Source organism: Camelus bactrianus, chromosome 9 (assembly GCF_048773025.1).
Source record: "Camelus bactrianus isolate YW-2024 breed Bactrian camel chromosome 9, ASM4877302v1, whole genome shotgun sequence".
Lineage (NCBI taxonomy): Eukaryota > Metazoa > Chordata > Mammalia > Artiodactyla > Camelidae > Camelus > Camelus bactrianus.
The window spans coordinates 51,360,654-51,379,970 of record NC_133547.1 but is presented as its reverse complement, the minus strand read 5'-3'; the positions used below and the strand labels follow the sequence as shown (position 1 = coordinate 51,379,970).

General features: G+C 46.0%; 1 long non-coding RNA gene across 1 annotated transcript; it reads left to right on the top strand.

The window, feature by feature from the left end:
• The first annotated feature begins 473 nt into the window (after positions 1-473).
• On the top strand, positions 474-18,548 carry LOC123612285 (uncharacterized). Its single transcript, XR_006719510.2, has 3 exons — positions 474-892; positions 12,625-12,826; positions 13,386-18,548. It is a non-coding gene; the product is annotated as an uncharacterized LOC123612285 (long non-coding RNA).
• The last annotated feature ends 769 nt before the right edge of the window (positions 18,549-19,317 follow it).

The following is a 19,317-nucleotide window of genomic DNA, read 5'->3' as shown; positions in this document are numbered from 1 at the left end:
GCTTTGGGGGCAATATGATGCCACAGAATTAAGGACGGAACCTCACGCCCCCTAAAAGCCTCAACAGTAAAGAAAATGCCAGGATCCTAAATGAACCTCTGCTAACCCTTAAGTCCACCAGAGAAACTCTCAACCGATGGCTCCGCAGGACGTGTGCTCACAGACTGAGCCAGTCGGCTGGGTAAAGGGAAGTAGAAAGTGCTTTCATGCCTGCTCAGTGCCTCCAGGTTTATAAATCCGGTATCTATTCCCACCAGGCGTCTCTGTGCCACGTGGGGATCGCTGCCTGGACCGGCCCGAGCCCATTCGGTCCTAGCATTTTCACCCCCGGCACAGAGACCACAACTCCCAGAAAACACCCCGGTAGGAAGCAGAAGCACTGTTTTCTGGGAAGTGTAGTCCACGGATGTGGACGCACTGTTTTCTGGGAAGTGTAGTGCACGGAGACCGGAAGCTCCCTGAGAGAGGTGCATTCTGGGGAAGGTAGTTTTCAAGGCGTGAGAACAAGGCGGCGGGAACCCAGGTGATTTCACCTGAGCAGAAAGCGGTGGCAGGGGATTGACAGTTTCTGGATTTGGAGTTAATATGTAGGATTTAATTTTGGCTCTGTCCATCCAAGAAGGCTATTCACACTTCCGTGGTGACAGGCTGGTCTGGATACGTTATTCCTCACTCAAACTTGAGTGTACAGGCTGCTTAACCTCCCAAGGCTGTTTCCTTCTCTGTAGAGCGGGCATGTTAATAATTCACATCTCCTGGGCTTGATAACATCGATCAAGCGTTGCTTAACAAATCCCCTTTTTTGAATTGTAGAAGCTTAGTGAGCAAACAGATGTGTTTTGTAACGAAGATCAAGAATTCTGCTCCAGGAGAATTCTTTGGACTTTGGGAGGTAGGATTTCATTCCGATTCCAGCTAACACTCATGGGGAAAATGTAAGGAAATCTTACTATACGGAGGCTCAGCAAGGTTGCGTGGCCCTACTAGCCGAGACGCAGTGAGATGAAAGTTTAAAAATACGACAAGCTTCTGGGGCAAGCATCCTCACGCAGTATAGTGGGAGTAGTAATAAATATATTGTCTAAAAAGGGCAATTCGGTAATAGCTTTCAGGATTACAAAGGCAGCATTACATATTTAGGTACAGTGATACCACTTCCAGGAATTTCTCCTACAGACATACTCTATACTCATCTATGCTCAGACACTTTCAAATGACAAAAGTTTAAAATTATTCATTGTAGTACTGTTTATATAACAAATGGTTGGAAATCGTCTAGACATCTGTGGATAGATGACTAATTACACAAACTGTGGTATATCCGCACACTGGGATACTCTGTTGCCTTCAAAAATATCAGCTATGTAATATTCCTGCAAAATGTTTTACCTAAATCAGTTTTGAGGAATAAGTCAGGGAAGTCCAAATTGAGGGATATTCTGCAAAACTATCCTGGACATGTAAAAATATCAATGTTATAAAAGACAAGAGAGGCTGGGGACTGTTCCAGATTAAAGGAGACGAGAGACATGACTGTTAAATGCAGTGGGCATTAACTTAATTAGAACCTGAATTTTAAAAAATTTTTATTATTTTTCTCAGGGGGGACAGAATTAGGTTTGTTTGTTTGTTTATTTTTAGAGGAGGTGCTGGGGATTGAACCCAGGACCTCCTGCATGCTAAGCATGTGCTCTAGCACCTGAGCTATACTGTCCCCAACTAGAACCTGAATTTTTTGAATTTTTTAATTAGACACCTGGGGAAATTAGCTTATGGGCCGTACACTAGATGACAGCATTCTATCAGTACTGAGTTTCCTGAATGTAGTAATTGTCTTGTGGTTATGCAGAAGAATGTCTTTCTTCTTAGGAGATACCTGCCAAATATTTGGAATTGAAATACTAACTCTTGGATAGATTGGAAAAAGGAGGGAGAAAACAAACATGGCATATATTAATAATTGGTGATTAATAATTGCTAAGTTAAAAAATGGGGTTGTTTATTTTCCTATTCTTTCAACTTAAAAAAAATAGTATTGAAGTTTTTCAAAGTAAAAAGTAGGGAGGAAAAAGAGTGAGGAAGCATCATATGCACTGGTAGGGGAAAAGAAAGGTTGGTAAATTTTTTTAAAAAGCAAGGTGCAGTGTAGTATATGTAGAATGCTGCATTTTTATGGAAATGTACAAACACTGACCCAGAGGAAGACATAAGAAAGAGGGGACAAAGGCTGCCTTTGTGGGGTGGGGAGGAGAGGGGGCTGGGGGGCGGTCAGGAGTGGGAAAAGGAAGCTTGTCACAATTACCCTTTTAGACCTTTGAATTTTGTATTGCATGTATAACCTATTCAGATGAAAAAATAATAACTTCAGAGAAGATTGTTTCTGGGAAAGCACTTGTGGTCAGAAAACCCCAGACTGGGCTCCCCTATTCCCCAGCTGTAGACCTGACAGCAAACCCAAAACAGAAGGAAGGAAAACCAGTTACTTTCACATCCTTTCCCGCATCTGATCCTCGTCACAAGTGAGCCAGGCAGGTTTTGTTGGGTCCATTTTACAGATTAGGAAAACTGAGGCTCAGTTGTTAAGCGAGGTCTTAACAACTCATCTAAAGGCATCCAGTGGGACACTGTCAGGGCTGGGATCCAAACTGAGTCCTTTCTAGTGACTCAGCCTGGCTTTTTCCCTCCTGCAGGGGACCTCTCTAAGCCCTGGGGACTAGGGGTGGCAGGAGAGGGCCCAGGGTGGAGCCTGAAGTTCAGCCCAGCTGCTTTCTTGCTGCTGCTTTCTTGCTGCTGCTTTTACACGGGGCTGTCCAGGCAGGAAACAGAAGTCAATGCTGGGCATCCAGAGAATGGGTTTGATTTACATGTTCATGCACAACTGGTTTGGGGTTTATTTGAGGGACCAGGAGCTAACTCAGCCAAAGAACCTCATCTCTGAGCCCATCTGGGCTGCTTTTTACCACCTCTGTAATCTTAAACAAATCTTAAAATGGTCTTTTTATTAAAAAAGTAATAAAGTAATAGATGGCTATCATTACCAATTCAAACAATAAAGTATTTAGAACAATTTGGCATTTCTGTCAAGATTTAAAACATATGTATATGTTTTGGTATGTAAGCCAGCATTTACAATGGCAAATTTTTTTTTCCCCTATGATTATACTCACCCAGGTGGTCAAAGATACATGGGCAAAGATGCATTGCTCATCAGAGAAAGACATAAAACTGTAAACAGCCCATTAAGTAGGAACTGCTTAATGTAACAGGTCTCCATCCCCACAAGGGAATGCACAGCGATATGGCTGATTAAAAACAAAAGCAAAACAAAACGAAACAAAACACTATGAGCTTTGCTGGATTTGCAGGCCTAGAAAGATGTCCACCATACACTGAGTTAAAAAATGATCTCATTTTGGAAAAAAAAAAGTTAGCTAGCAGCATATATACCAGAGCTGTATTTGTTTGAATAGACATAAAAATAATGTATAAAGTTAGACAGCAAATTATTTGACCTGAATGTTAAAATGGCATTTCATTTTCATTTCTTTGATGGTTAATGAGGCTGACCATCCTTTTTTTTTTTTTTTTAAAGTTTGTCAATTGTGTTTCCTCTTGTGTGAATTGAAGTATTACTGTTCCTTGTTCTTTTGTCATGTACGAGTGGTGTAAAATTCTGCCATCATGTCTCATAATAAGAGCTTCTATTTGTGTTTCCAGTGCTTCCTCTCTGAGGGTATTTTGGGAAAGAGGTTTCTAAACTTGAAGCAGAGAGCACTCTCAGTCTTAATAAAATGGATTATCCTGTGAGATGAAGGACTCTGAAAAAGAAGGAAGTTTCCTGCCAAAAGCATTACTCTTGTTTCTTCCCTTCTTTAAATTCTGGTTAGTTCTTCTAAAGTACATTGTTTGGTTCTTGGTGAATAGTTTGAAAGTGGAGATGGCTGGAATGTTTGAAAGAGGGGAGGAGTGGTGGGAACTAGAGATGGATGGCCAAGGCCAAGGCCAAGACTGGGGTGAGGCGAGTCAGGGGCCTCAGGAACACCCTGAGGGTGAAAATTTCAGGAGTTTCAAAATTTCAGGACACACAAAATTTAAGGAGGTGCTCACTCTCAAGGGCCCACCTCGGGCATTTCACTCAGCTCACTCACCTCCCAGCCCTGTTGACTGCTTCTTGATGGCAGGACAAAAGATCTGTGAACAGCTGTTGCATTACAAGGCCAGAGTGGTGCTATTTCTGCAGAACTAGGTTCAGGATGCTGGTGAGCAGACACAACTCACTCTGCATCCGGGTCAAGGCAGTGGAGTCTTGGCTTAGCTCCTGCGAGAGTGTCCCAGACCCCTTGTGCTGTTGTGGGGACCGGAGGTGTTGAGGATTAGAATATGCGGTGGAGGGGATTCAGAGTAGGCCTCTGGAGAGATGGCTATCATCCACTTTGTCCTCAAGATTTTTCTGATTCTCTCTCCATTTGTGGCAGCAGCATCTGAAACCTCACTTGAATTCTCCCCACAAGCGAAGGACTCTTGTTATCTCCAGGTTGCAGATGAGGAAATGGGGCCCAGGGAAGGTGAGCAGCCTGTCCTTGGCCACAGAGCTACTAAAGACAGAGGCAGGATTTGAACCCAGAACTCCAGAGGCACAGTCTTCACCAAGAAGCCTTGCTCCTGCATTGTTCATGGCTGTGAATCTGGCACTGGGCTGGGGACTCCCCCTCTGCTCAGCCCCTGGACCTTGGGTCCTCCCAAGGCAGGAGGCCCAGAGGCCCTCAGAGTTCTAGAGTGTTCTCAGGACATCACTGTGGGGTTAAAGCAGGTTCCCTCTTCCCCGGTGGGAGGTTCCAAGAAGTGCTGGGCCAGCTTGTCCCCTTTTCTTCCGAGGGGAGGGGGCGGTGCGGGTTGGGACACGTCCTCTTTTAATGTTCTCTCTCTTCTCTCTCGCTGCTCCTGACCACTTCCTCTTTTCCCTGGGGCGGAGGCAGCTGTGACCGCACTTGTGGCAGCTGTCCAGGCGGTGGCCGAGGGGCCCTCTGAGACGCTTCTGGAAGGGCTTACCCGCTGGACTGAGGGCCCTTCTCCACCTCCACTTCCAAGTTTCTCCCTGCCACCGAGCCCCAGAAAGCAGTGGGGGTTGAGGGGACTCCCCAGTTGCTCCCTCTGAGAGCATAAATGCTGACCGAGCAATGACCACCCTCCATTCAGGCTCTGCCTGTGCTTATCCGTTTCCAGCAACTTCCATGGAGGATGTGGCCCAAGTTCAGGACCCCTGGCTGGACAGCCATACCCCTCAGGATGCCCAGGGAGGTGAAGACCCCAGCCCTGGGCAGAAGCCCAAGCCCAGCACCAGGCACCACAGCAATGAATGCTCTGTGGAGGCAGAGGAGCTGCAGCCTGGGAAGAGGTTGGGTGTCCAGAGATGCAGGTTCCAGGCCTGGCTCAGCCACTTGTTGGCTCAGGGCCTTGGGCAGATTCTTTTTCTTTTTGGAGCCTTGGTTTCCTCATCCATGCAATGGACGTAAATAATAACACCAAGTATTGTAGTAAGAAATAAATGAGGTGCTACACATGTCGTGCTAAGCACAGAGCCTGGTACACAGCAAGTGTTTAATAATGGTATTAACTATTATTAGGCAGAGCCTGCAGCTGGCCTGAGCCTCTCAGGATGCTCCTCACCTCCCACCCCCACCAGTCCCTGCTGAGGAAAGCCCATCACAGCCACCCAGCTCTGTTCTTGGCCTTCACCCTGTCTCTGCTCCCACCTGTCCCAGCTGCTCCTGGCTTCCCTCCTGCAGCAGGTGTGGCCCTCAAGCTCAGGTTGACAAGGAATAACACCTTTCTTTAGTCTGCAGCCTCTCAGCCTCATCTAACTAGTTTGGTAAAACATCAAACTAGTTTGGCCTGGTGTTGTGCCAAAGCCCTGGGTTTTTTCATTTTTTTTTGGAGTTTTTCTTTGACGTATAGTCAATTTACAATGTTGTGTTAGCTTCTGGTGTACAGCATAGTGATTCAGCTACATATATGTATATTATTTTTCAAATTCTTTTCCATTACAGGCCATTACAAGGTATTGAATAATTCTCTGTGCTGTAAGTAGGACCTTGTTGTTAATCTATTTTATATACAGTAGTTAGTATCTGCTAATCCCAAACTCCCAATTTATCCCTCCCCAGCCTCTTTCCACGCTGGTAACCATAACTTTGTTTTCTATGTTTGTGAGTTTATCTCTGTTTTGTAAATAAGTTCATTTGTCTTTTTTTTTTTTTTTAGATTCCGTGTGTAAGTGATATCAGATGGTATTTTTCTTTCTCTTCCTGGCTTACTTCACTTAGTAGGATGATCTCCAGGTCCATCCATGTTGCTGCATTTTTTTTTTTAATTGTAGTAAAATTTACCTAACACAAAATCAGCCATCTTAACCATTTTTAAGTGTGTGGCTCTACGGCATTAAGTGCACTCACGTTGTTCTCTGATCATCACTACCGTCCATCTCCAGAACGTTTTTTTATCTTCTCCAGTTGAAGCTCTCTCCCCATTAAACACTAACTCCTTATACTCTCTCTGCCAGCCCCCGGCACCTACCTTCAACTTTCTGTCTCTATGAATTAAGCCTGTTATAGGCGGAATCATACAGTATTTGTCTTTTTGTGACTGGCTTCTTTCAATTTATGTAATGTCCTTAAAGTATATCCATGTTATAGCATGTGTCAGAATTTCTCTCCTTTTTGTGGCTGAATAATATTGCGGTGTGTGTATAGGCCACACTTTGCTTATCCATCCATCCATCCGTGGACACTTGGGTTGCTTCCACATCTTGGCTCTCATGAATAATGCTGCTGTACACGTGGGTGTGCCATTATCTCTTCCAGCCTCTGTTTTAGTTCTTTTGGGTGTATACCTCAAAGTGGAATTCCTGGGTCATATGGTAAATGTTTGATTTTTTAAGGAACTGCCTGAAGTCTTGGGTTTTTAAGTAGGATCCAGGACTCTGGATTCCTCCTCCAGAGATCACTGATGGGGACCCCTACTCCTCCTGTCACTTCTCCCTAGAACTGTGGAAACCAGGCCTGTCTTAAATATTTGTGCTGGGGAGTCCCCTCTGGCTGTACTGAGGACATGGTGGGTTCAAATCCTGGCTCTGCCACTTCCGGTGGTGTGGAAGGGCAAGTCCCTTACCCTGTCTGTGCTTCAGTTTCCTGAGCAGCACCTGCCCTGTGGGACTGTGGTGGTGGTTATTTATTTAGACCAGTGTCTCACACAAAGGAAGTGCTCATAACTGTTAGCTCTAGGTCCTGGTGCATCTGTGTTCCTGCTGAGATCTGATCCCGCAGTCTTCCTGCTTCCGTGGCACCGCACCAGCCTGGTCTTCATGGAACATCCCTTTGGAGCTGGCCTTGGTCCCCCCCCAGGACTCAGATTTCTTCTCCTCCTTTCCAGGTCTCTGGGAATCTCCCTTCGCTTGGAGGGAGTCCCTGTCTCCCTGTCCATAGCTTAAGCCTTTGAAGACAAAAGCCAGAAAGTAATGCCTTGGACCAACTCAGGGAGAGTCTGAGCTTGGACTGGGGGAACCGAGGATGCTGACCAGTGTGGGCTCAAGGCACAGGTGAAGAGGGGCCCTTTCCTCTTTCCTTGGACCTTGACTGTACTGTTCTCGAGGACTGGGTTCCATCTGGGCCCTGAGTTTGGGAGAGTTATCGATAAGGGGGCTGGGAGGCAGACTGAAGACAGGCCACAGCCATGATTACAGGGATGGGAAGAGGCGCTCTGGACTGAGATGAAAGCAGTGCTGGTTTGGCATTTCATCTTGAGGGGAGTTACCTGGAGGGCTCAGGGTAGTGAGGGGTGGCTGTGGAGGGAGATGAGATGGCTGGGACCAGGCCAGTCCCACCTCTAGTGGAGACTAAGTTGGTGTGAGCCCTGCTGACCTGGGCTGACTCCAGGAGGAAAGGCAAGGCCAGACCTGGCAGGCTGAGAAGTCTGGTCCTTTGGGACCATGCCTGGGATTAACCCAGGGACCCCATTTCTAGGTTTGCCACCTTCATCTGTGATAGGAGGGGACAGAGAAGTTTCTGGAATACCCTTCCCATTCCCCTTCCCCCATACCCTTCCTTCTCCTTTTTCCTTTCTCGTTTGTCTTTTCTCTGTTCCTTTTACTCCATCCGGGTGGTAGATGATTTAGAAATTCACAAAGCACTTCACTTCACTTTACAGTTTATCAGCATCAAGATCATGGTAAGGTGTTGGCACCTGATACCTGCTTTAGTGAATGACTTTTTGCATGGCCCTCATCTAGAGATCACTGATGGGGACCCCTCCTCCTCCTGACCCTTCTCCCTAGAACTGTCAAAACCAGGCCTGTCTTAAATATTTGCCGAGATCCCATAAGGGGCATTAATACTTGCTCTGAGGTATTAAATAGAATATGCCATTATTAAGTAGAATAACATATAGAAAATGCCTGGCACATTGTAGTTTTAAAAAATTAGTTATTATTTTTAAAAACAATCATTATGTAAAAAAGGAGGGCATTCTTTTTAAAAATATTAATCGAACACCTACTCTGTCCCAGATATTTCAAGGTTTGAATTCTGCCCTGGGAGTTGAGCTGACTTTCTAGCCTGGATCAGAAGCGATGACCCCGAAGTGAGGAAAATGGGAGGAGGAAGAGCCAGCTCTGTGTCCTTAGGCAAAGGGCCTGGCCTCTCTGAGTCCCTGTTTCCTGATCTGTAAAGTGAGGGCTAGAAAAGCCCCCTCCACCTTCTGTTGGGTTGGGGGTCGAGGGATAAAACACGTGGTCAGTCTTGGTGAGCAGGAAAGGGCTGCCCCGCCGAGCAGGGAGGTGTCATGGAAGACAGGCCCCGCCTGTGCCTTTAACTGAAGCACGTGCCCTCAGCTCCTGAAGCTGTCTGTGTGAGCTCAGAGGGCACCCCTCTAGGACACTGAAACTGCTCCTCCACAGAGCTCCAGGCCATCAGGGGAGTAATGTTCCAGAAAGTCCATGGACAGACAGTTATTCCCCTGGAGCCCCCAGGTAAGGGTGTGGCCATGCCTCCAGTCCTCCCGGTCCTGCCCTGACTGCAGGCCAGGCCATGGTGTTTCCATGGAAACCAGGGAGGGCGACAGCATTTCTGGGAGGAAATGTGTTTCCTGTTCAGGGGCACAGCAGGCTCTCCAAGGCTGAGGAGGGTGGTGCTAAGCGGGGTGGTGGAGCTGCTGTTATTCCATCAGGATCAAGTGCAGAGTCACCAGTCCCGGGACAGTCAGGGAGGCCCGGTGGATGACAGCGCTTCCCCCGGAGAGCCAACTGGATAACTCGCCATCACTCCTCCTGTCTTTCAGCTAGAGCTTAACGGGATGTCATGATACCCGGCTGCTCTGTTATTGCTGCCACTGTTCATGGAGTGCATATTTTGTGCCTGTCACTGACCTTACTGGTTTATAAGCTTATCTCCGTTAATGTTCAAAACAAAGTTGTAAGGCAGCTACTATTATTATCCCCATTTTACAGATGGGGAAGCTGAGGCACAGAGTGGTTCGGTATTTTGCTCAAGTTCACACAGCAGAGGAGTGGAACCTGGATTCCAGCCCTGGTCTTCTGAAGCCAGACCCAGTGCAGGTGACCATGCCATACCCTGTCTAGGGCCAGAGGAGGATAAACAGAGAGCTGGGGATGGGGAGAAGGAAGGTTCATCCTAGGACCCAGGTCCTGCATGAACCTTTCATTAATATTAGTGTTGAAAAGCCACAGAATCACGAGGAGGGTGTCACTGCCTCTGCTTCATAGATGAGGAACTGGGGGCACAGAGAGGTTAAACGCGTTGCCCAAGCAAAGGAGCTGCATCCTGAGCCATGTGCACTGCTCTGTCAGTGACCCCACCACCTTACCTTGCTTCCTTGGCAGTTCGTTCCAAATCTGAGCCGTCTTGGGAACCCTAGGACTTGGACCTAGGCCTGGAACAGACACAGCATGCCTCTACGCATGTTTTCTGAGATCATGTAAGAGATCCCAGCCGTTTCCACTTGCTGCTACTTTGGGTGAGGAGAGGAAATGTGGTAGGAAGTATAGTGACCTCGTATCTTTTGTGCATGGGTGTTTGCCTGAGTCTGAACTCTGCTGAAACGGAGAGTTTCGAAAAGAGAATAATGTTAGAGTAGTTGCGTTGCCTTAACTTTTGGGTGAGTCAAAGAAAAAAGAAAGCTCTAAGAGGGACCCAAATTGAAAATTTTATCTTTCCACCCACCCACCCATCTATCCACCCACTCACTCATTCTCCCATCCATCCATCTGTCCACCCACCCACCCTTCCATCTATCCACTACCTATCCATCATCCATCCCTTTATGAATATCTATTAGTATCCATTGCTGCCTGATCCAAAAATGTAGTGGTTTAAACAACAATGATAATTTGTTATCTCACAGTTTCTGAGGGTCAGGAATCCAGCAACAGCTGGCTAGTTAGTGCTGGCTGTTTCTGAGAGGCCTCAGTCCCTCTCCACATGAGCCCTTCCAGAGGGCTACTTGAGTGTCCTCACAGCATGGTAGTTGGCTTCCCCCTGACAGTGTGGCCCAAGGGACCACAGCAAAAGCTGCAATGTCTTCATCACCTGGCCTCACATGTCATACACTGTCCCTTCCACAGAATTCTGTGAGTCAGTCAGCCCTTGTTTGACATTGAAGGATGTAACACAAGGGCATAAATTCAGGAGACGTGGATCATTGGGGGCCATCTTGGAAGGTCTACCACCGTCCACCCATCCATCTTGCCATCCTTTTGTCATCTGTCCATTTGTTCATTCAGTAAACATTTGCTGGACTACAGTTCTCCAGTTTTATGCCAGGCCTTGGAAACAAAACACACATATATACATACACATACAAACCCCCAGAACATATAGAAAAGAAGCCTCAGAAAAAAGCTATTGTTTGACATTTTCACCAGTTCTTGCTTTTTTACATTTTAAACAGTTTTATTGAGATACAATTCACATACTTAACCATTCACTCATTTAATGTGTACATACTATGTTTTTAGTGTATTCAGAATTGTGAAACCATCACCACTGTCAACTTTAGAACATTTTTTATCACCCCAAACAGAAACCCCATACCCATTAAGCAGCCATTCCTCATTTCCTCTTTTTCCCAACCACCTTTGATCTGTCTCTATAGATCTGCTTATACTAGATGTTTCATGTAAATGGAATCACAGACTAGGTGGTCTTTTGTGAGTGGCTTCTTTCCCTTAGCAGCGTGTTTTTGAGGCTCATTCATATTATAGCTTGTGTTGGTGCATAATTTCTTTTCATTGCTGAATATATTCCGTTGTGTGGATAGACCACAATTTGTTTATCTGTTCCTTTTTCGATGGACATCTGTATTATTTCCACCTTTTGGCTGTTATGAATAATGCTGATATTAGTATCATGTACAAGTTTTTATGTGAACATGTAATTTCAGTTCTCACACCGGGGAGTGGAGTTACTGAGTCATATAGTAGCTCTGTGTTTAACCAGTTGAGGAACTACCAGACTGTTTTCCAAAGCAGCTACACCATTTTACATTCCCACCAGCAGGGTATGAGGATTCCAGTTTCTCCCTCATCCTTGTCAACACTTGTTACTGTCTTTTTTATTTTTGCCACCCTAGTGGGTGTGTAGTGGTATCTCATGTGATTTTAATTTGCATTTCCCAAATGGCTAATGATGCTGAGCATCTTTTTAATGTGCTTATTGGCCATTTGTATATCTTCTTGGGAACAATGTCTATTTGGATTTTTGGCTGATTTTTTTTAAATTGAAGTATAGTCAGTTAAAATGTGTCAATTTCTGGTGTACAGCATAATGTCTCAGGTATGTATGTATGTATGTGTGTGTGTGTGCATATATATGTATATGTTCATTTTCATATTCTCTTTCATTAAAGGTTATTACAAGATACTGAATTTAGTTCCCTGTGTTGGCCGATTTTTAAATTGGGTTATTTGTCTTATAATTGAATTGTATATTCTGGATATAAGATACAAATCTCTTGTCAGAAATATGTTTTTGAAATATCTTCTCCCATTCTGTGGGCTTCAGTTCTTTTTCATTGTGCCTTTTTCTGATTATTAAAGTATATATCTTAATGCTAAGATATTTGAAAAATGGAGAAATTTATAAAGAAGTGGAAAAATAACCACCCTGAGACCACCATGATTAGTATTTTAATAATGTTTCCTTTTTCTTTATCCTTTAAATCCATTCAATTAGGGATTCATTTTTGACAGGTAATATTTGCACCAGTACAGAATTCTAAAGGTTTAAAATAAGTTTCCTGCCCTGAGCCCCAACCACCCAAGCTCCTCCTAGAGACAGCCACTGTTACCACTTTCTTGGTGATTTTTTTGGAGTTGGTATATACATATAGACAAATACATGTTGATTTCCCCTTAAATTGTAGGATATCATCCATTCTGCTCAGCACTTGTCAACAGCTCCATTGCAGTCTTTTAGCTCTACAGTTTTCTTTATATAGTTAGGCGTTACCCCGATGATACAATGTATACATTAGTTGTAGGAGGTAGAGCATAAACCCATTCTAGAGTTAACAGAAACAGGGAATTCATTGAAGGCTATATTGTGTGGCTTGCAGTCTCTCTGGAAGGGCAGAGATCCAGGTCTGGAATCTACATGGCCAGAAGCAAAGCCAAACCAGGCACGGGCTCTCTCCAGTGCAGCTGTGCCCCTGCCAGGGTTGGGCACAGACAGCACAACTGGTTCCAGCAGGCTCAGGGCTGCAACCTCTGGTCCTGACGCCATTGGACGACGGGTATCTCTGCTGCTGTCTTTGCCAGGTATGTGCCCTCTGACACCTTCTTCTCCTGTCCTTCAGAATACAAGCCTCGTGCTGCTGCACCTGACTGACGGGGCAGATGGGAATGTCTGAATCCTAGCTGCAAGGGAGTCTGGGAAAGCAGAATCTGGCTTCCACCTTGGCAAAGTGTAGCCTCATAAGAGGGGATGCACCAGACACAGGCAGGCAGATTTCACTAGGCAGCTGAAAAGAATGGCAAAGGCCCACTATATAAAACTGTAAGGTAAGTGGATTTGTTATCAAATTATAACTCTTCTGATTATCAAAGCAGTATATGAGTGAAAGGTGAAATGTAATGGTTAATGGCGCAGAGTTAGGGCTGACGGCCTGGGTTCAAGTCCCACCCCTGTCCCTTACCAGCCTTGTGAACTTAGGCATGATTTGACCTTCTTTATGCTCAGCCATCTCATTGGGGATAACAATAGAACCTTCCTCAAGGTTGGGCTGAGGATCGAATGAGCTACCCGATGTTAAAGTTTAGAAGCACACCTCTTCCGAAGTATTTACTATGTAGTTGTTTGCTCTTGTTGTTTTCCCAGCATTGTGTATGAACATTTCACAACGCACTGAAGAATTGGAACAAATTGGACCACAAGCAGCCATATAACTGCCAGCTATGATTGTACCATGCATGTATTACTGCCAGTGCGGTCTCTATCTGCAGACTCTCCGGCATGGTGAATTCAGGGTAGCTGGTCTTCTTTTCCTTTCTTTTTTACTTTTTAATTGAAGTATATAGTTGGTTTACAATGTTGTGTTAATTTCTGATGTACAGCATAGTGATTCAGTTTCATATATATATATATGTATTCCTTTTCACATTCTTTTTCATTATAGGTTATTACAAGGCATTGAATATAGTTCCCTGTGCTATGCAGTAGGACCTTGGTGTTTATCTCAGGGTAGCTGGTCTTCTCAAGTCAGCTTGGGGCTCCTAAGGTATGTGTCCTGAGCCAGGCAGAAGCTTCATGCATGTCCCTTCTGCCATCTTCTACTGAGACAGTCACAAAAAGTTACAAAGATTGACCAGGTTCAAGGGAAGGGAGCCTGGACCTCACCTCCCAAAGGAGAATGTCAGTGGCACATTGTGGAAGAGCAGACGGAATGGACAGGTGTCTTAGAAAATAGATGCCCACAGCTGACTTTGGAGTTAGACTCACTCTCCTTGGAAGGCAGCTTAGCCACTGTGAATTATTACCCAAGTACACCCTGTGAGGGTCTCACCCTTGCCCCTGTGGTTGTCTTTTCAGCCACAAGCTGAGCCCTCTGGTAATTCCAGGTCTCTGAGGGCCTGGTGGCAAGCCTTATTTTCTCCATCTTATTTGTTACCTTGTACTGGAACCTCAGAATGTTACCATATTTGGAAATAGTGTCTTTGCCAATGTAGTAAGCTAAGATGAGGTCATACTGGGTTAGGGTGAGCCCTAAATCCAATGAGTGATGGCCTTACAAAAGGAAGAGAGGACACAGAGGGACGCAGAGGAAGGATGGTGTGCGCAGACTCGCAGGGAAAAGGTCATGTGACAACAGAGGCACAGACTGGAGTGATATCATCTACACACCAAGGGACACCAAGGGTTTCTGGCAGCCACCAGAAACTAGGAGAGAGGCACAGAACTGATTCTCCCTCAGCGAATCCAGGAGGAACCTACCCTGCCAACACCTTGATTTCTGGCTCCTGGTTCCTGAACTATTAGAGAAAGAATTTCTGTTATTTTAAGCCCCCCAGTTAGTGATCCTTTGTTACAGCAGCCACAGGAAACGGATGCACCTTGTTAGTTCCATTTTGGTCCCTTACAAGTCAGTGGTCTGGCTGGCTGGTTAGCAGCTTAATTCAGACTTGATGCAAAGGTCCAGTCTCTGAAAGGATGTCCCCTGGGGACACTGTGCTGTGTGGCTGAGGAAGGTGACAGGCCAGGAGAGAGTTGGGCAGGGCCCGTCCCGCCCTGTTGACGGGGAGGATTCGAGTGACAGGTAAGTCACCGGTCACTGATATGTATTTGCTTGCTTGGGTCTTTTTTTATTTTCTAAATTTGCAAATCCAGACTGACCTTCCCAGGTGTGTCTGGAGTCTCCCCGTCTCTGGAGCTGGTGTAATTTTGTCAACACAGGCACTGTTTATAGTGGCAACGGCAGTGACCTTTAGAGCTGAGAGGAAGGCTGTCCTTGTGGATTCAGGCTGTGCTCACCACACTCACACTCAGTGTTATTCCCCAAAATGTGGGATGGAAACATAGCTGCTCCTGGGAAGGCTCTTCTGTGGGAGCAGAGACCCCAGGGAGGCATAGCTGCCCCTCACCCCAGGGCTTTAGGGGTTCCACAATCTGCACCCACTGTGTGACCCTCAAAAGCAATCAGGTGTCTCCCTCGGGGTCTTTGCTCTTGCCTGAGAAGTTCCTCCCCTGGAGCCTCACTTAGCCTGCTCTGCCTCCTCCTCGGGTTTGCTCAGGTCATCTCCTCTAAGTGGCCTTTGTGCCACCATATCTAGATACCTCCCACCATATCTAGATACGCCCATTGTATTCATCTGCTCTGTTAAAGCTGCACCCCCATCTGAAATGACCTTGGTAGTGTATTTCCTTGTTTATGGTCTGTCTTTTCCATTAGAATGCAAGAGACACAGGAATGTTGGTCCATTCTTATAGCCCCAGCTCCTGTAACTGAGCCTGGCACATGGCAAGTTGGTTAATGTCTGCTGAGTGACCAAATGCCTCAGCCAAGGATGCACAACCACAGGCAGAGAAGGTCTCGACCAGTCCTCCTGCCTTCAGCCTGGTTCCCTCATCACTGACCCCGACTCCTGCTCAGCAGTGATTTCTCCAGACCAGAAATCACCCAGCTCACTCTTCTGCTCTAAGACCTTGGGAGCTCCCGCTACTCCTGGGTGAAGTCCAAATGCCTTAGCAAGATTCAGCGGGCCCTCAGTGAGTCCTGCCTCCCTTCCCCTCCAGGCACATCCACCCTTCACAGCAGCTGAACTGAGTCACTCCTGAGCTTGTGTCATTCATGCTCTTCCCCGTCTGGAATTCTGCCCTGTATCCTCTCCTCCCATTCAACTGATGAGCTTGAACTCCTGTCCTTTCTCTAGTCTCAGTGGAAGGGTCATCACCTTCAGGAAACCTTCCTGAGACCTCTTTTTCTGTTGTTTTTCCCCAAACCTGCATAGTTGCATTTATTATTCCTTCTCCCTCAACCTTGGTCTTATCACCTGTATTGTAATCAGCTTTTTTTTTTTTTTTAGTAAAATATGATCTCTACTCAGTAAAATTCACCCCTTGGGCATACAGTTCTGAGTTTTGGCAAACTCATAAAGTCATGTAACTCCACCACAACCAAATAAAAAAAAAATTCTACCACCCACACCCTCGCAAATTCCTTTATGCTCTTTTGTCGTCAGCCCCTCTTCCCACACCCAGACCCTGGCCGCTAGTCACCTATTTTCTGTCCCTGTGGTTTTGCCTCTTCCAGAATGTCGTATCAATGGATTCATACCTTGGTAGCATTTTGACGCTGGCTTCCTTCACTTCGCGTAGTGCGTTTGAGGTTCATCCTTGGCGATGTGCTCAGCAGTAGTTTATTCCCTCTTGCCCACGGGTGCTATACCGGTGTATGGATGTTTGTTTATCCATTCACTAGTTGCAAGACATTTGATTGCTTCCGGTTTTCAGTGATTGTGAATAAAGCCAAGATAAACAGCTTTGGTGTACAGATTTTATGTTGTCGTTTCTCTTGGGTTAATACCTAGATGTGGGATTGCTGGGTCATATGGTAAGCGTGTGTGTGTGGAAAACTGCCCAGCTGTTTTCCAAGGAGTCTGCTCTGTTTGCATCCCTACCAGCTGTTCCGTCTGCTCTTTGCACTAGGTATTGTCTGGTACTTTTAGTTTACCCATTTAACAGGTGAATAATCTTTTTTCTTTTAACCTACTAATCCCTCCCACCAGTTGTGACCTCCTGCTAGAGAATGAATCTTTCCTTTCCTTATCCTTAGAGCCTAGAGTCCTCAGAGACCAATACTTAGGAGGTACTTAGGTAGGTTGAATGAATGATCTGTTGAATGGTTTCTAAAGGGTATTTGTCTTGGACTTCAATGGGTGGTTATTCAATGCCCCCTTCCCCACTTATTATGAGGTGATCTTTCTAGAATCTGCCAAGTAAAACCTCCTCGTCTTTATGGCTAATACCTTCCTAATCTGCCCACCCACGAGATTCTGATTCCATAGGCTAGCATCTCTGGATGTGTCTCTGACCTCCCTGAGAACCCCCAGGAGAAGCAAGAGTTCTCTGTGGGAGTGGAAATAACTCTAGGTCTTGAAGAAGTCACTGGGCTTCCACAAACTGCCGGGTCACCTCTGTGAATCATTTAAAGTCTCAGTTTCCTTACTGGTACCATAGACACGAATATAATTGAGCTTCCCAACTTTGTTGCAAGGGCTTCATGGATTTACTGGGTGAAGGGTCTTGGCGCAAGGTAGGTCTCTGATAAACGTTACTGATTTTGGCAAACCACGCAGGTTTTAAATGCTTCCTTCTCCCTTTAGCTAACGGCCTTATATTTTAATGCTTTTATTGATGCAAAACCTAATGCAGAAAAGTGCACTTAACATCGGTATACAGTTCAATGAATTTTCACACGCAGACTCACCCGCGTCATCAGCGCCCCATCACAAACAGTAGATGACTGCATCCCCAGGGCCCTCCACCCACTCTCATCACCACCTTCCAGAGTGACCTCTCTCCTGACCCCTAGCAGCCTGGATTTTGAACCGGTTTTGGTTTTCTAGCATAGCTAAGACATGCTCCGTAAAGCAGATGTAGAGAACACTGAGGGCAGAAACATAAATCAGAGACAACCTGTTAACATGTCAAACAGCCTTTTGAAATATTACTTTTTTAAATTGAAATATAACATAAAGTTGCACAAGTTGTAAGCATAAGGCTCAATACATTTTCATGGGGTGAACTGACCGCCTGATGTTCATCAGAATCAAGACCATCACGGCCCACCCAGAGCCTCCCTTCTCCCTCCTCCTAGTCAAAGAGAACCACTGTTCTAAGGACATAGATCAGCTTTGCCCAAATAGCCTTGTTTATAACAAAGCTTCTCTCTGGCACTCTTGGAGAGCTCGTTCACATCCTTTAAGACCCAGTTTTGAGGTCACCTCCTCTGAGAAGTCTCAGCCTCTTGGTTTATCCTCCTAACCCAGCTGTCACCATTCTGCAGTAGTAAATGCCTCTTCTGCGAGTTCTCATGGGCTGCTCTATTTACCTAACGCAGGATACAGTGGGTTGAATTGTGACCCCTTCCTCTGCAAAAAACCTAAGTCCTGACCCCCTCTACCTATGAATCTGACCTTAGTTGGAAATAAGCCCTTTGTTCATGTAACTAAGTTAAGGATTTCAAGATGAAATCATCCTGGATTTAAGGTGGGCTCTAAATCCAGTAGGTGGTGTCCTTATCAGAGAAAGGAGAGGGAGATTTGAGACACATCCAAGGGAAAGAAGGCATTGAAGATGGAGGCAGAGATCAGAGGGATGCTGCCACAAGCCAAGGACTGCCAAGGATTCGCAGCTGCCACAAGAAGCTGGGAGAGAGGCAAGGAGTGGGTTCTCCCCTGGTCTCCAGAGCCCTGCCAACACTTTGCTTTCAGACTTCTGGCTTCCAATCATGGGGAAGAATAAAACTGTTGTTTTAACCACTCAGTTTGTGGTAATTTATTTCACAGCCCCAGGACACTGACACAGGGTCTAGTATTGAAGAAGGGCTCGGTGTTTGTTGAATGACTGAATGAAAGTACTAAGTAAAGGGTGTGAACACAAGGGAGGGCTCCAGATGATTTCCTTCTCTGTGCTGGTCGCTTCATGTAGCTCTGTGACAGTGCAGGACCTCACGGACCGCCTACAGGACGTCATTGCCCAACCCCCTCTGCCAACAGCTCCTGTTTTGTCACACACCCACAGGCTCCCTCACAAGACTTGCGGGGAGCTGATCCTGTCCCCAGCATCCAGCCACATGGAATCCCATTCCTGGGAGAGCAACTGAAGCGGAATTTGTTTCTGACCTGATTCTGGTCAATGGCATGGTGGGTAGTGGGCAGTGAGGGGAGGCTGTTATTGTGGGGGGAGTGTGCTAGGGGTTTGGGGAAAGTTTTCCTCTTTCCTGCTTTCCCCTTTCAGATCTGGTTGCCAGGAGTGGCAGAATCTTCCACCCACGGATGTACTTGAGTTCCTGATTGCTCTGTCCCTTCCTCCACCACACGTCCTGGGCTTTCAGTGACAGGAGATGATGGGTGGCCTTTTTGAGGAAGCTGACCGCATCCTAACTGACGCTCCAGCCATTGAAAGTAAAGACTTTTGTCTTCAGCTCAGATCGGAAAACTGAGCTCAGAGGGACTCAGTCAACTTCACGGGGGACACACGGTGAGTAAGAGACAGAGCCAGCACTCACACCAGGTCCTGTCTGTCTCCATGT